Source organism: Strigops habroptila, chromosome 6 (assembly GCF_004027225.2).
Source record: "Strigops habroptila isolate Jane chromosome 6, bStrHab1.2.pri, whole genome shotgun sequence".
NCBI lineage: Eukaryota > Metazoa > Chordata > Aves > Psittaciformes > Psittacidae > Strigops > Strigops habroptila.
Window position 1 is genome coordinate 43,439,003 of NC_044282.2, and position 14,034 is coordinate 43,453,036.

The window sequence follows — 14,034 nt, forward strand, 5'->3', positions numbered from 1 at the left end:
AGTGAAAAATTTCAGGATTCTTATTGTGAAATACAAAAGCAAGGTTCTGAGTATTCTGAGCAGGAATGACTGGCTTTAGAGATGATCTGCTGGAGATGTGTGGTCAAACTTTTATTAGAGTAAGCTGTGAGTGCAACCGAGCTGTGGTCAGACCTTCCATAGTGGTTATAAATGTATTTCAACTACTAGCTAGTGAGTACTTCTTTTAATTCGGTATTTTCATTTTCTATGGTGAAGGAAGAGCAGAGCTGACACTTCCTATAATTGTATTGCCCAGTAGGGCTAAGGATATTTAAATCCTTTTTTAATGTCACCTTGGTAGGGGAGATCTGACTCACTTTGAATATTGTGTCTTGTAAATTTGTGTTGCGGTTGTATGTATCTTCCTAATCATAGTCACAGTCAGATTTAGTATATTTATGAATGGAAATACTGCTCAGAAAAGCATGCAATGCAAAGGAAAGGATGGGAATGAGATGCAAGGAGTTACTGATACACCGGTTTTACCAAGCTGTCATTCAGCATATCTGTTCTGAAAAACAGTAGTATAGAGACACCTGAGCTAGCTTGTGTCATATAGACAGTAGTTTAGCCATGTTAACAGCAAGCTGCTTCTGGCTAATATGATTATACCGTTTTCAGTTCTGGTGCTAGCTTGCCTCTGTTAGACATATCTTTACCACCTTGGCCTTGAAGCATCTGTTATATGTGATGCAATATCATCTTCAGGATGTATATACATCCTCCCTATAACATCGGAGCAGTTTACAGTATAGCACTTTCACAGGGTTCCCTGGAACACAGAGAAATGAGCTGAAGTACTCTCTTCACACCTAATTATTTTGTGCTTGGGCACTGTCACAAATGCTATAGAGATTGGTAGTGGCAGATATATTCATCTATATCTTATAAGTGGTTTATTAAACACAAAGTGAAATTTCAGAAGGGAACATTAAAACATTCAGGGGAGGTGGTCTCTAAGCTAGTGATTACAGGTTGTTTACGAAGGATTCTAACTACAAAACAACAAAGAAAATACTGTAGAGAGATTCTCCTAGATGTCCATATGTCCTAAATGTCCAGGCCAGCTCCCTGGAGTAATTAGGGGTGATAAAAAAAGAGAAATAAAACAAATTCCTGTTTCAGATGTCATTGAATTATATGATAGTTACAATACAAAGTGAGAATGAAGTAGGTTTTCATTTCTTTGAAAATCCAACTTCCCTGAATTGTCTAAAAGGGATGTTCTAATAAGTGAAGTGAGACTAGTGTAAATCATTATTTTATGTGTGTTCATGTAATTTAAGAACTCTAATTTAATTTTGATAGTGCACGTTTAGTTTGTTAAATGAAACTAAACAGGCACTTAAAATTTTCAAAGTAGGTTTAAAGTATTTTTTCCTTGGTGGCTTTCTTTCATCTGTTAAATTAAAAAGTTTTGCTTTAAAAAAGACATCATCTACTTTACTTTATCACCAAGTTCAGGTTTTTAAGAAGAAAAAATAAAGGTGCTCAACTCTTGGTGGGACCAGTAGGATGCTAAATCTTTAATGTCTATTACAGTCCTGGTTCCAGAGTGAGAGAATGCTGTGACTCAGTCCCAAGCATGTAAAGACAAAAACAGAAGAGGACCCAAGAAAGGGGGTGAACCCTCTCTGACAGAGAGTAAAAGCTACTCTGATGGATACTTTAGTGGAGTGTGTGACCAGACCATTGAATTGAGATTGAATTGATACCCTACATCTGAAATAGTTTCAGTAGTTTTATTTTTTGAATATTCCTGTAGTGTCTTCCAATTCAGTGTAAACACACTATTAATCATTCTTACACTTTATTTTATTCTTCATTTTTATTATCCTGTAGCTCACATTAAAGAAGAAAAGTTTCAGGATTTCAGATCAATACCTTTTCTATTAGAATGGTTTAGCATGTGATACCGGTAGACTCTGTCAACTCTTGATCTGAAAATCCTTGATTTTCTCTCTGAATATGACAGCAGTGTAACTTTAAATTGGCTTCCAGTTCACAGTGTATCATTTGGTAATGTACGTGCATAAAATGTAGTTAATGTAATAAATACAATAAATAGCTCACTTAGAGGTACAGCACCAGTTACTCTCATGAAAATAATCATCACCATCTCTTTAATTTATTCGCTGAAGAGCAACTTAAAATAGACAAACACAGCTAGCTACACTTAAATATTTTGGACTGCTGCTGTGCTGAAGACATTTATGAAATGAGACAAACACACTGGAAATAAGTGTGCTTCTTTTTCTCAATTAATAAAATATGAAGTGACTGTTCCCTTTCCACCTGTAAGGAAAAATATTCCAAATTTTCTGTTTCTGATTACACCTTTCAGAAAGCATAGCAGTAGAAGCTGGAAAAATCCTGTTAAATAACACCTTCCTACTTTACGACTGTAGAATTGTTTAGGAAATGCATTTGGTATTGAGTATTGAAATTGTTTGATTTAGATTTAGCAATTCAAAAGTGCTGTGTTTTTCTAAGTCTGATTAGGGTTGATTGGGACTTTCACTGTGAGATTAATGAAGCGAATAAAAGGTATCTTTGAAAGTCTTATCTTTTAGTTGTATTGATCCCCACTGTCACTGCTAATCCTTTCAGCAGACTTATTTCTTCTAGTATTTAACATCTGATTGATCAGGTTGGTAATTTCGTCTGCACAGAAATTAATATGGCTTTAGAATTTCCTTTTCTTAACTTAAAGTCTTAACAAAAGCTGTTGAAAGTTAATGTGGCATTGAAAATACAAAGAAAGTCTTACTAGCTGCTAAATAAATGGACACTGAACAATATTTGATGTTTTATGACACCTAATACTAGTTTTAAAAGTATTCACTTAGAACACTGAAAATTAATCTGATATTCACACACCTTCAAAGAAGGCGGCTTCAATCCAAGTCTGTTTCCACTGGAAAAGAAGCTAAACACCAAGAAAGCTCAGATAAAATGAGCTTTGTTATTTATCTTTCACAAAAAGGTGCAGCAGGATCAGAATGGAAGTATGCTCAGTAGAAAACAGTAACTTGCATTTGTTAGGTATCTGGCTTCACTTTTTATTTATACATATCTTTGCCATACACAGCCATTTCATGAGAATGCATTGTTTCTTATAGTTCTTGAGAATTTGGTCATTGTAATTTGCAGCAGCGGCAAAAAGAAAATGGCTTAGGAAATAAAACCCAATTTATTACCGTTTTTAATGACTCCTGGTAGAAGTTGGGTAATATTTTCTTTATCCTTATGCATTTGCATAAGTTGCACTAAGTGCATTGATTACCTTTCATTTGCACGGATAGGCAAACAAGTTATTTACTTATTAATGATGCTTTCCTGTTTTGCCTATGATATTCAAGTGTGCAGAATAAGAGCTGTGGAGAAATTTAGTGAATTAATTAATTATTTTGCGTTTGATTCTTGGACAAACTCATCTCTCTTTTTTTCTCTCATCTGTTTTCCTGCCTATGACTATAAAGGTGCAAAATGGACAACTTCAGGTCAGAGCTAGATTAGAAAGTTAGAATTTGAAACTCTCTTCTATGAGTAAACAAATTTATGACCGTTTCTCACCTGTTGCAAACATGATGAACAGAAAGAGCAGCCATCTTTCACATGTTTTAGGAGGGATTATTAGAAGTCCTTGATTAGAGGGAAAAACATGGGGTACCATGCATGAGACTGATGACTAAATGAGGAAGCTGAAGCGTTAGAAGAAATGAAAACAAGCTTTTTCTTTTTCTATTTTACTTTTTTTTTTTTGTTTTTTTTTAAACCAGCAAGATCCATCTACTGTTGCCAAGGTATGTTCAATTGCTGTTACGAATGCCAGGCTCTGGTAACGATCAGCATGGAAACAGAGGCGTATAGTGATGGCGTGTTTCTAGATTTGATGTTAGCATAGATGAAGTCCAGCAGCTCAGGTACATGCTAGAAATGGCTTACAGTGAAAACCAATAGTAAAATTTAGGCAACAAGCTCTCCCGCAGAGTTTCATCCAGTGTCATTCCTGCAATAAATTGACACCCTACTGAGTTTCTAGTTAGGGATACAAACAACAGTCAAGCCTCAGGTTTATCCTGAGGGGTGTGCAGACTTTGTGGAGTTCAAAGAATTTTCCACCTTGGGCTAATTTTTCTAAGCAAGGACAGCATGCCCCATTTGGAGTTGAAAGGCTGCCAAAAGCTGTCTGTAACACTTGAAGTTTGGGTACACTTGCATTTATAGTGTAAAACCATAATAATCTCAACATTATGTTTTCTTCTGTTCTTTTCCTTACATACCTTTAATGTTGGGTTTTGATTTCTGACTGCTGTTATAGTTTGAGTCATAATTACTTCCTGCTTTTTATGCCGAGATTTAATATAAACTACTCTGGCCCCTGTCCCCAGCCCCACAAAGGAGGAATATATCTGGAACGATGTTCCAGGCAAGGTTGTTGAGGTTACTCAGGAGCCAATTACAGACTAGCCTGAGGGAAACAAATTAAAGAAAAAGGTGCAAGATTCTGTCAAACAGTCCATATGTATTCTCTAAAAATATCTAGTCAGGCTTGTACCTATTGGATCATTAAAAAAAAAAAAAAAGTAGTAGGACCTAGCAGCACAGCTGTAATGAAATATTCACTAATATTTCCATTGTAAATCACTTCTAGGGAAACTTACATAATTTAAAGGTTTTTAATTTGTTCCTCACTGGTAGAATAGCAATCCCATTGATTTAAATGCATAGCTATTGCAGCGAATAGGGCAGTGTAAGTTAAGTTCCTAACATGTACTGCTATACAGACTCTGCATGTAAACATCAAATATGGGTGCTCATTGTCTGAAAAAGTGTCCATTAATTAAAAAGCATTAAATGTCTTCAAGAGCAGTCATTAAATTTGAAAAGCATGCATCTGATGCAGCATTAGAATTTAAAATGTTTCTTTTTCTGTGATAGAAAGGGAGTAGCATGCTTGTTTCGCATGCTGTTTCACCTTCCTCCCATTTAATTAAGCAATGTCTGTCAATTAGAATAATGTAGAATAGAGCTGTATAATTAAATTTGCTGCTTTCACTGAATTTTAAAGACATCAAATTACTTCTCCAAATTGTTACTTCATCTGGAAGAGCTTGTTTCCTGTATAGAAGCCTTTATCTATTAAATGATTTGGTGATGCATACTTTACCAGATAATTACTGTCTTCTTAAAGCTGTCACAGAATTGTGCACCTGCATCGAAGAATTCCATTAAAAATAAATAAACACAGACTCTCTCCTGAATTGATGCTGCATCAAAGGACTGCACAGGTATCTTGATAATCGTCATTAAATCCCTCTGAATTCTGAGACAAGCTGAGTGTTCTAATTGACTTCTGTTTACAGTAGGTATCACAATAATGGGTTTCTTTAGCTGGGCATCACAGGATTTTCTCTCATGTCTCTACTGCCAGCTGAACACTTGTTAATGGTGTTATTCAAGGATTAAAGTAAGCTAATGTAAGTCTCTTTTAGTGTGAAACGGAGCAGTCTTGTTTTCTTCTCCAGCTAGTCTACAGCCTCTGTTTCCTGTCTGTCCCTGGAATAAGTTTTAGCAAATGCTCAGCCATACGTTGGTCAGATCGGTTCACTTATATACTTATATATATAAGTAACCCTGCTTATATATAAAAATATTTGTATATACAATATATACATATATTTCAGTCACAGACTGACTGACAACTATAGAGAGAGCTCATCCAATTCACAGTGAATTGATGATTGCTGGTGCTGTTGAAAGAAATTATAAGACTCTAATTCTCTTCCTCCAGAATAAGTGCAAGACAAATGTGCCTTCTTTGAAAATCAGATTTGTCATGGTTTAAGCCCAGCCGGTAACCCAGAACCATGCAGCCGCTCGCTAACTCCTCCCCTTCTCTCTCCTCTGCTCCCGGAGGGATGGGGAGGAGAATCGAAAGAATGTAAAGCCCACGGGTTGAGATAAGAACAGTCCAGTAACTAAGGTATAATACAAAACTTTTACTGCTACCACTATTAATGATAAGGGAAATAACAAGGAGAGAGAATATAAAACTAAAAGGGGAAAAGGAAAAGAAAACAATAAACAGAAGTGATGCACAATACAATTGCTCGCTACCCACCCACTGATACCCAGCCTGACCTGAGCAGCGATCTGGGCCTTCCGAGTGACTCCCCCCAGTATATATACTGGGCATGACGTGCTGTGCTATGAAATACCCCTTTGGCTAGTTTGGGTCAGGTGTCCTGTCTCTGCTTTCTTCCAGCTTCCTGTGCCCCTCCTCAATGGCAGAGCATGAGACTGAAAAGTCCTTGATCAAAGTAAATATTACTTACTAACAACTAAAAACATCGGAGTGTTATCAGCATTGTTCTCAGACTAAAGTCGAAAACACAGCACTGCTACTAAGAAGAGAAACACACCAGCTACTGAGAAGGAGAAAAATTACCGTTACAGCTGAACCCAGGACAAGATTATATTGAGGGCTTTCTTTTGAGTATGCTGTAGTACTTTTAGTAATGGACTTCTGACAAGATACACTCCAGCTTGCGCCAGAGAGATGCAAGAAAGATAGTATTTACTAACCTAAAAGTTTTTACCAAAGTCCATTAAATGTTTTCAGTTATAGATTAAGGAAATGAAGCTATGCCAAGCCATTTTTTAGCATTTCAGAATTCAAGGACCATGTGGACGATGCTCTTTCTTAGTCATATGATTCAGTTTTAGGTAGTCCTGCAAGGAGCGGGGAGTTAGACTCAATCCTTATGGGTTCTTTCCAATTTAAAAAATTCTATGATTCTATGTTTTCAACCTCAGAGTTGTTTTTACTAGGAAAATATTTCAGTATATAAATATCAAATGTATTAATGTTGCTAGCATTTTCATATGCATATTTTGTGGAGGAATGTTTTGTATTATTCTTAGAAATTCTCAGCAACACTCAGTGAAGTGGAAATAGCAAAAATACCTCAAGAGATAGATAACAGCCTCATCGTAATCATCTCCTTTTGAACCAGTATCAATAAAGATAGTAATCTAGAATTAGTCATACCTCTTACAACATACACATGTGCTTGGTAGAAATACCAGTTTACAGAACAAGCTTAAGACTTTAATGATACACTCTGAAATAATAAATCCCCTAAAGCAAAAAAAGGATAAATTGAAATGATCAATAAAAGGTTATATTTTTTCCTAGTGGGTATCACATAATTTAGGTTGGAAAACACCCTTAAGATCATCGAGTCCAACTCAATGTTAACCTAACACTACCAAATCCACCTCTAAGCCATGGATCCCAACAAAGACAAAGTCAAGCAAAAATGCCAGGAGGTCTGTGTGGATTGACAAGGAACTCCTGGTCAAACATCAATACAAAAAGGAAGCCTACTTAGGGTGGAAGCAAAGAAAGGTAGCCTGGGACGAATATAGAGAAATTGTCTGAGCAGCCAAGGATCAGTTTAGGAAAGCTAAAGCCCTGATAGAATTAAATCTGGCTAAGGACATCAAGAGCAACAAGAAAAGCTTCTGTAGGTACGTTGGTAAAAAAAAAAAAAAAAAAGGAAGACTAGGGAAAATGTAGGCCATCTCTGGAAGGAAATGGGAGACCTGGGTACCCAGGGTATGGGGAAGGCGCTATATGTATATATATGAGACATATATATGAGACGAAAGCTTTGGTATATTGAAAAATGTGGGATCTGAGCATGACGTGAATGGTATGGAATAAGGGGTGGGTACTGTCCTGGGTTCAGCTATAGCAGTCATCTTTTCTCCTTCTTAGTAGCTAGTGCAGTGCTGTGTTTTTGACTTTCAGCCTGGGAACAACGCTGATAACACTGATGTTTTCAGTTGTTGCTAAGTAACGTTTACTCCGACCAAGGACTTTCTCAGTCTCATGCTCTGCCAGGGAGGAGGGGAAGCCAGGAGGAAGCAGAGACAGGACACCTGACTCAAACTAGCCAAAGGGGTATTCCATAGCACCACACGTCATGCCCAGTATATAAACTGGGGGGAGCCACCCGGAAGGCCCAGATCGCTGCTCAGGTCAGGCTGGGTATCAGTCAGTGGGTGGTGAGCAATTGTATTCTCTCTCCTTGTTATTTCTCTTAATCATTATTATCATTGGTGGTAGCAGTAGTGGTTTTGTATTATACCTTTGTTACTGGACTAACCCGCGGGAATTACATTCTTTTGATTCTCCTCCCCATCCCTTCGGGAGTGGAGAGGAATAAGAAGGCGGGGAGTGAGCGAGCGGCTGCGTGGTTCTGGGTTACCGGCTGGGCTTAAACTACGACAGGTACTCAACAACTTTTCTGCCTTGGTCTTCACCAGAAAGTGCTCCAGCCCCATGGCCCAAGTGACAGAAGGCAAAGGCAGGGACTGGAAGCATGAAGAACTGCTCACTGTAGGAGAACATCAGGTTCCGAGAACATCTAAGGAGCCTGAACATGTACAAGTCCATGGGACTTGATGAGATGTGTCCACAGGTCCTGAGGGTAGATTTAGGTTAGATATAAGGAAGACATTCTTCACAGTGAGGCTGGTGAGGCACTGGAACTGGTTGCCCAGGGAAGTTGTAGATGCCCCATCACTGGCAGTGTTCAGGGCCAGGTTGGACAGGGCTTTGAGCAACCTGGTCTAGTGGAAGGTGTCCCTGCCTGTGGCAGAGGCGTTTGACCTAGATCATACAATCGTAGAATAGTTAGGGTTGGAAAGGACTTTAAGATCATCTAGTTCCAACCCGCAGTGATGATCTTTAAGGTCCCTTCCAACCTTAACTGTTCTGTGATGCTGTTTGTATTATTTGCTAGCCTTTTATATCCTTTTAGATTGTTTTATGTGTCAATTTTCACCAAAATAACAATTAAATTTATTAATTCACATGAATTAAAATATATTTATTGGAAGTTAAGTTTGCAAGTGTGTATCTTACCTGTTTTTTGAAACCCTCCAACAAGTTTAGAAAATAACTGCAAAAATTAAGGAGTTTTGATAGAAGATCAAACTCTTACAGAACACAAATCTTTTGTGAAATAATTTGCACTGGCTACATGTACAGTCAAAAGCTCAGATATTTATAAGAATTTCTTCTGTCTTCTATTTCCCAATGCTGGTGACAACAGCAAGGCATCGTGGTAAGGAGAAAAAGTAGCATGTTTCAAGGGAAGAAAGCATTAATGCTAATTAGCTTAGTCTCCTAAGAATAAACTGTGCCGATTATTGTTGCCTCTTCACTTTAACTGTGGTATAAGAATGCTTGCAATCGATACATTGCTGCTCCAGGTATAGTCCTTCATCTACATCTGCTATGAAGACTGTGCAAGACTTGCCTTTCTGCAAACCAGAAAAGTATACTTGAAAGCAAGCTTAATCATGCTGAGCAATATCACCCTTTGTGTGATATTTGTGTATTTGTGACTCCAAAAGTGAATCAACCCAGTTTCAACCTGCCTGAAGCCCATGTTTAAGAAAAGAGCAATGTGTCAGCCTAAAATATCACTTTGGACGCTTTCAAGGTGCGGCCCTAGCAGAAATTGCAAATCACATTATTAGGGAGGATTCAGAAACCCTTCTTTCTGAGGACATGATATTTTTCTTGCAGAGATCTAGAATCAATGGCAGTTGAAAAAGAATAAATAAAATAAAGTAACTGTTCCCAAACTCTGCAAACGTATGTCACAAAAAGTTGCAAAAATTGACAGTCCCAGATAGGTGATCTTTCACCTTCCTTCCTATGTTCTTAGTGAAAACTTAATTATAGAGATGTGTCTCATTATGTCTCCCTTAGTGGAGGACTTTCTGGACTCATTCTGCTTCTGGGAAGACTTCTTGGTTGCCCCATAATGATTTGTTACATAGTAGTTTGAAAAAGCAACAAAGTACTTGCCTACATAGTCCTTCATAGGTCAACCCCATAGCAATCAAATAGATTGCTAATGGGATAGAGAATCAGACCCTGCTCTAGGTCAACAGTACACAGCTGTCCCAGGTGGGTAGTGATTATGTGTCATTACAACCTGATTCTTCTTCAGTGTTCTGTCAAAAATGAGATTTTTGTGTTCAATCCATTTCTTAATGGACAGGTGTTACAAACAAATTGGCATTAATTGGCGACATTGTTGGCGGTCTCAGCAGAATGTCAAAGGTGTGAAATGAACCAGAGGATAAAAGCTGTGGTTGCAGAGATGATCTCTAAACAGCCAAATTTTTTTAGTGCTTTGGAGAATTTTCAACATGAGCAGCAGCAGCTGCTTAGTAGACAGAAGGCTTGAAGGTCAGCCAACTCAGTACACTGGGTCAGACCAAAGGACCATCTAGCCAAATAGCTTGTTCCCAGCTGATGCCCTGCAGAGAATACAAAACCAGAGGAAATATGTACAATTATTTATAGGATTTATTTCCTGCACCTCCAATGATTTCTGCCATAGGGGCTTCCTGGGCCAGTTTGTTATATAGAGAAAAACATTCTTTCATTGGTTTTATCCTACTGTTATTTCTAATCAATACTCCTTTTGCTTATATGAAAAGGGCAAGTGAACAACTGTTCCCTAATCCCTTTCTTTGTTATTTATTTGTTACATCCCTTGTCACAATTCCCTCAGATGCATCTTTTCCAGATTAATGAATCTTTGTTTACTTAATTATTTGTGTGAAAATGATTCCATTCCTTTCTACATCTGCTTTTCCCACAACAGCAGGATCTTATTTTTGAGTGTTAATTGTCTGTTCATATCCTATTACAGTATGGGGAAAGTTAATATTGTGTTTCCTCATGTGCATTACTATACATTTACCTACTATATTTTTAGCAGACCTTTTGTCTCTCAGTTATTCAGTATCATGAGCTGCTTCTGCGGCTGTTTACAGTTTGGGTTTTTTTAATTTTTTGTTACTTGTCGTGTCTAACAAACTTCGTCAGTCTGGTGTTCACCATCTTGTCCAGATGGCTTTTGACACTGTCTCCTGTGACATCCTCATAGGTACGCTCAGGAAGTTTCAGTTAGATGAGTGGGCAGTGAGGTGGATTGAGAACTGGCTGAATGGCCGAGGTCAGAGGGTTGTGATTGGCGGCACAGTCTAGTAGGATGCCTGTGGCTAGAGGTGTTCCCCAGGGGTCACTATGGAGTCCTGTCTTGTTCAATTAAGTTCTCAGTGACCTGGATGAAGGGACAGAGTGTACCCTTAGCAAGTCTGATTATGATACAAAACTTGGAGGAGTGGCTGAAACACCAGAAGGCTGTGCTGCCATTCAGTGAGACATGGACAGGCTAGAGAGTTGGGTGGAGAGGAACCTAAAGAAGTTCAACAAAGGTGAGTGTAGGGTCCTGAGGGGAGGAATAACCCCATTCACCAGTACAGGTTAGGGGTTACCTGCCAGAAAGCAGCTCTGCAGAGAAGGACCTGGGAGTCCTGGTGGACAACAAATTGCCTATGAGCCAGCAATGCACCCTTATGACCAAGGCGGCCGATGGTATCCTGGGGTGCATTAGGAAGAGTGTAGTCAGCAGGTCGAGAGAGGTGATTATCCCCCTCTACTCTGCCCTGGTGAGGCTGCGTCTGGAATACTGTGTCCAGTTCTGGGTTCCCCAGTTCAAGAATGACAAGGAACTACTGGATAGAGTCCAGCGGAGGGCTATGAAGATAATTAGGGGACTGGAGCATCTCTCTTCTCTTATGAGCAAAGGCTGAGATCTGGGCCTGTTTAGCCTGGAGAAAAGATGACTGAGAGGGGATCTTATCATTATCATTACTTACATTGAGATATTTTTTGTTTCGCACTGGTATCTTACTAAAGCATTTGATTGGAGTGTAAGGAGCCAAATGGAAACATGAAATTGCCAGTGACCCACTCATAATTTTTTGCTGCCAAATGCTCTTAAATCACCTACATTACTACAGAGTATTGTTCAACAGCTTGCTAGAAGAAGTACAGCTAATAGTTCACAAGAAAAAGACAGATTTTTTAATGTTTAAATTGTCTAGATATTTTCCATATCTTAAGAATTGAAAGGATGGGAACAACAGGTAAACAAATTAACAGGCAAACAAAGGTGCGGCAGAAATTTTTATGTTCCTTTATTTTCTGATCCTTGGTTTTAAATTCAGTGATCATATTTAAGCACTTATGTTTGACTGTAATAAGCTACCTTCTGCTTTGTTCTTAGACGTTTCAGTTTCCAGACAGGCACATTAGATTATGGTGATCATTTTGAACTTCGGATTGCATGTAATTCTGACAATTATTTTGATTTGTGCAGAATTCTAAAATATGCATTGGATTCTTCAGTATGATATTATTATTAAATTTATACTAAGTTTTGGAGACACCTTAGAGTTTTGTGGCTAATTGTATGAAATAGAATTAGTCTATGGACTTGATGAAATATTTATACTGCAACAACACCAGAAGATCTTGGTCAAATGAAAGCTGGATTGTTCTAGGGATTGCAAATACTCTAAACTAAATTCCTTTCCCCAAACAGATTGCAGTCTAAAAGATTCTTTAGTGTTGCCAACACTGGCAATTTCGTTACAAATTTTTCATTTAGTAGAAAAGTGTCCCTCCATCACCAACTCTCAGTTGTCCTGTTAGAATGTGAAACTCACTATTGTGATTTATTTAAAGAAGTAAATAGGAAGATCAGCCCTTGCTGACTGTAAGAAGGAGCTTTAGACAGGCGAAATGAACCCTAAATCCTTATGAACAAGAAAAAGAAATAGCAATAGAACCATTCCCAGAATATTCTTTATTTTAAGTAAGTTTAATGGCTTTTTAAACACCTGGGCATAATAGAGCTGAAGGTGAGTCATTCTGTGGTTTATTTGCTTTCGTTAAGTACTACTTAGTGCATATTTACAGCTTGTATAAAATAACCAACTTTCAACTCCCTTCTCTAACAGAAAGTGCCCTGTACAATATGGGACAAATAATTTTGATTTGGAGACAGCACAAACGGCAAACTTTGACCTAAGTATCTATGTCCATGAATCCTTCTCGGCTGCCTCTCTGTAAACAATATTACTAGCTTTATAAAAGAGTGAAATGCTCAGCTGTTGTAGTAGTGCGAAGACATAAATACCAATAAATACTTTTCAATTTCTGATTTTTATGCTTTCTATAAAAAACTCCCAGTTTATTCTGTTGTTTAATTTTTTTAAGCTCATAATCATGCTCATAAATCTCAGGTGGTACACTGAGCAGTGGTTGCCAGCATTTTCTAATTTTTGCCTGTAAAAAAACATAGTTACAATCTTTTTTGACAATTTGGGCATAGTTCTTTACTTCCAGTCATGGATATAGTGATGGAAACCTCTGGATATTATTTCACAAGGAACAAACTACATGATCTGCAAGTTTATATCAATTAAAATACATCTCTCTCTGCAGTTTCCTGAACGTTTTAGTGCAACTTTATTGTGATTTTTAATATTTCATAAATATCTTATTTTATAATGTTTCATTCTTTGTGCTGTTATGCACTATTTAGTTGCAATACAAAAAAATGCTACATATATGAGCAGGCTGAACAGTTTGTAGATAAGCTCTGGGTTAAGCTATTCATCAATAGCTACACATCCAGGCTAATTCCCCTAATTTAATTTGCATTTGCAGACATTTGATTTAAAGTTTTTTTTCTATGCCATAGTTAAATTAAATGAGTAGATTGTAAAATTTTGTATTTTCGCTATTGTGAGATCTGGACAGCCTTTATTGCTCAGATAATATCTACAATCTTGCCTTTCTAGTAGAAGCATTTGAAGGAAAACATCAAAGATGATATTTCAGAATTCACCAGTCTGTATATGGATAGCGATAACACAGAAATCTACTATTAAATAACATTATGGATAAAAGTCACAATACACAAATAAGAAACCAGTATTCTCTGATGTAGTCCTTACATTAGGATATTATTTGTGTCTTTGGTGACATAGAAGAGTTGCAAAGACCAAATTAATTTAAACCGAAAATGTATTTTATGTTACATTTAGACAAAATTAGGG

General features: G+C 37.6%; 1 protein-coding gene across 1 annotated transcript in view; it reads left to right on the forward strand.

Annotated features, from left to right (window-relative positions):
* The window catches only part of SNTG2 (syntrophin gamma 2), a 157,811-nt gene that overhangs the window by 71,600 nt on the left and 72,177 nt on the right, over nucleotides 1-14,034 (forward strand). The gene's annotated exons all lie outside the window — the stretch shown is intronic.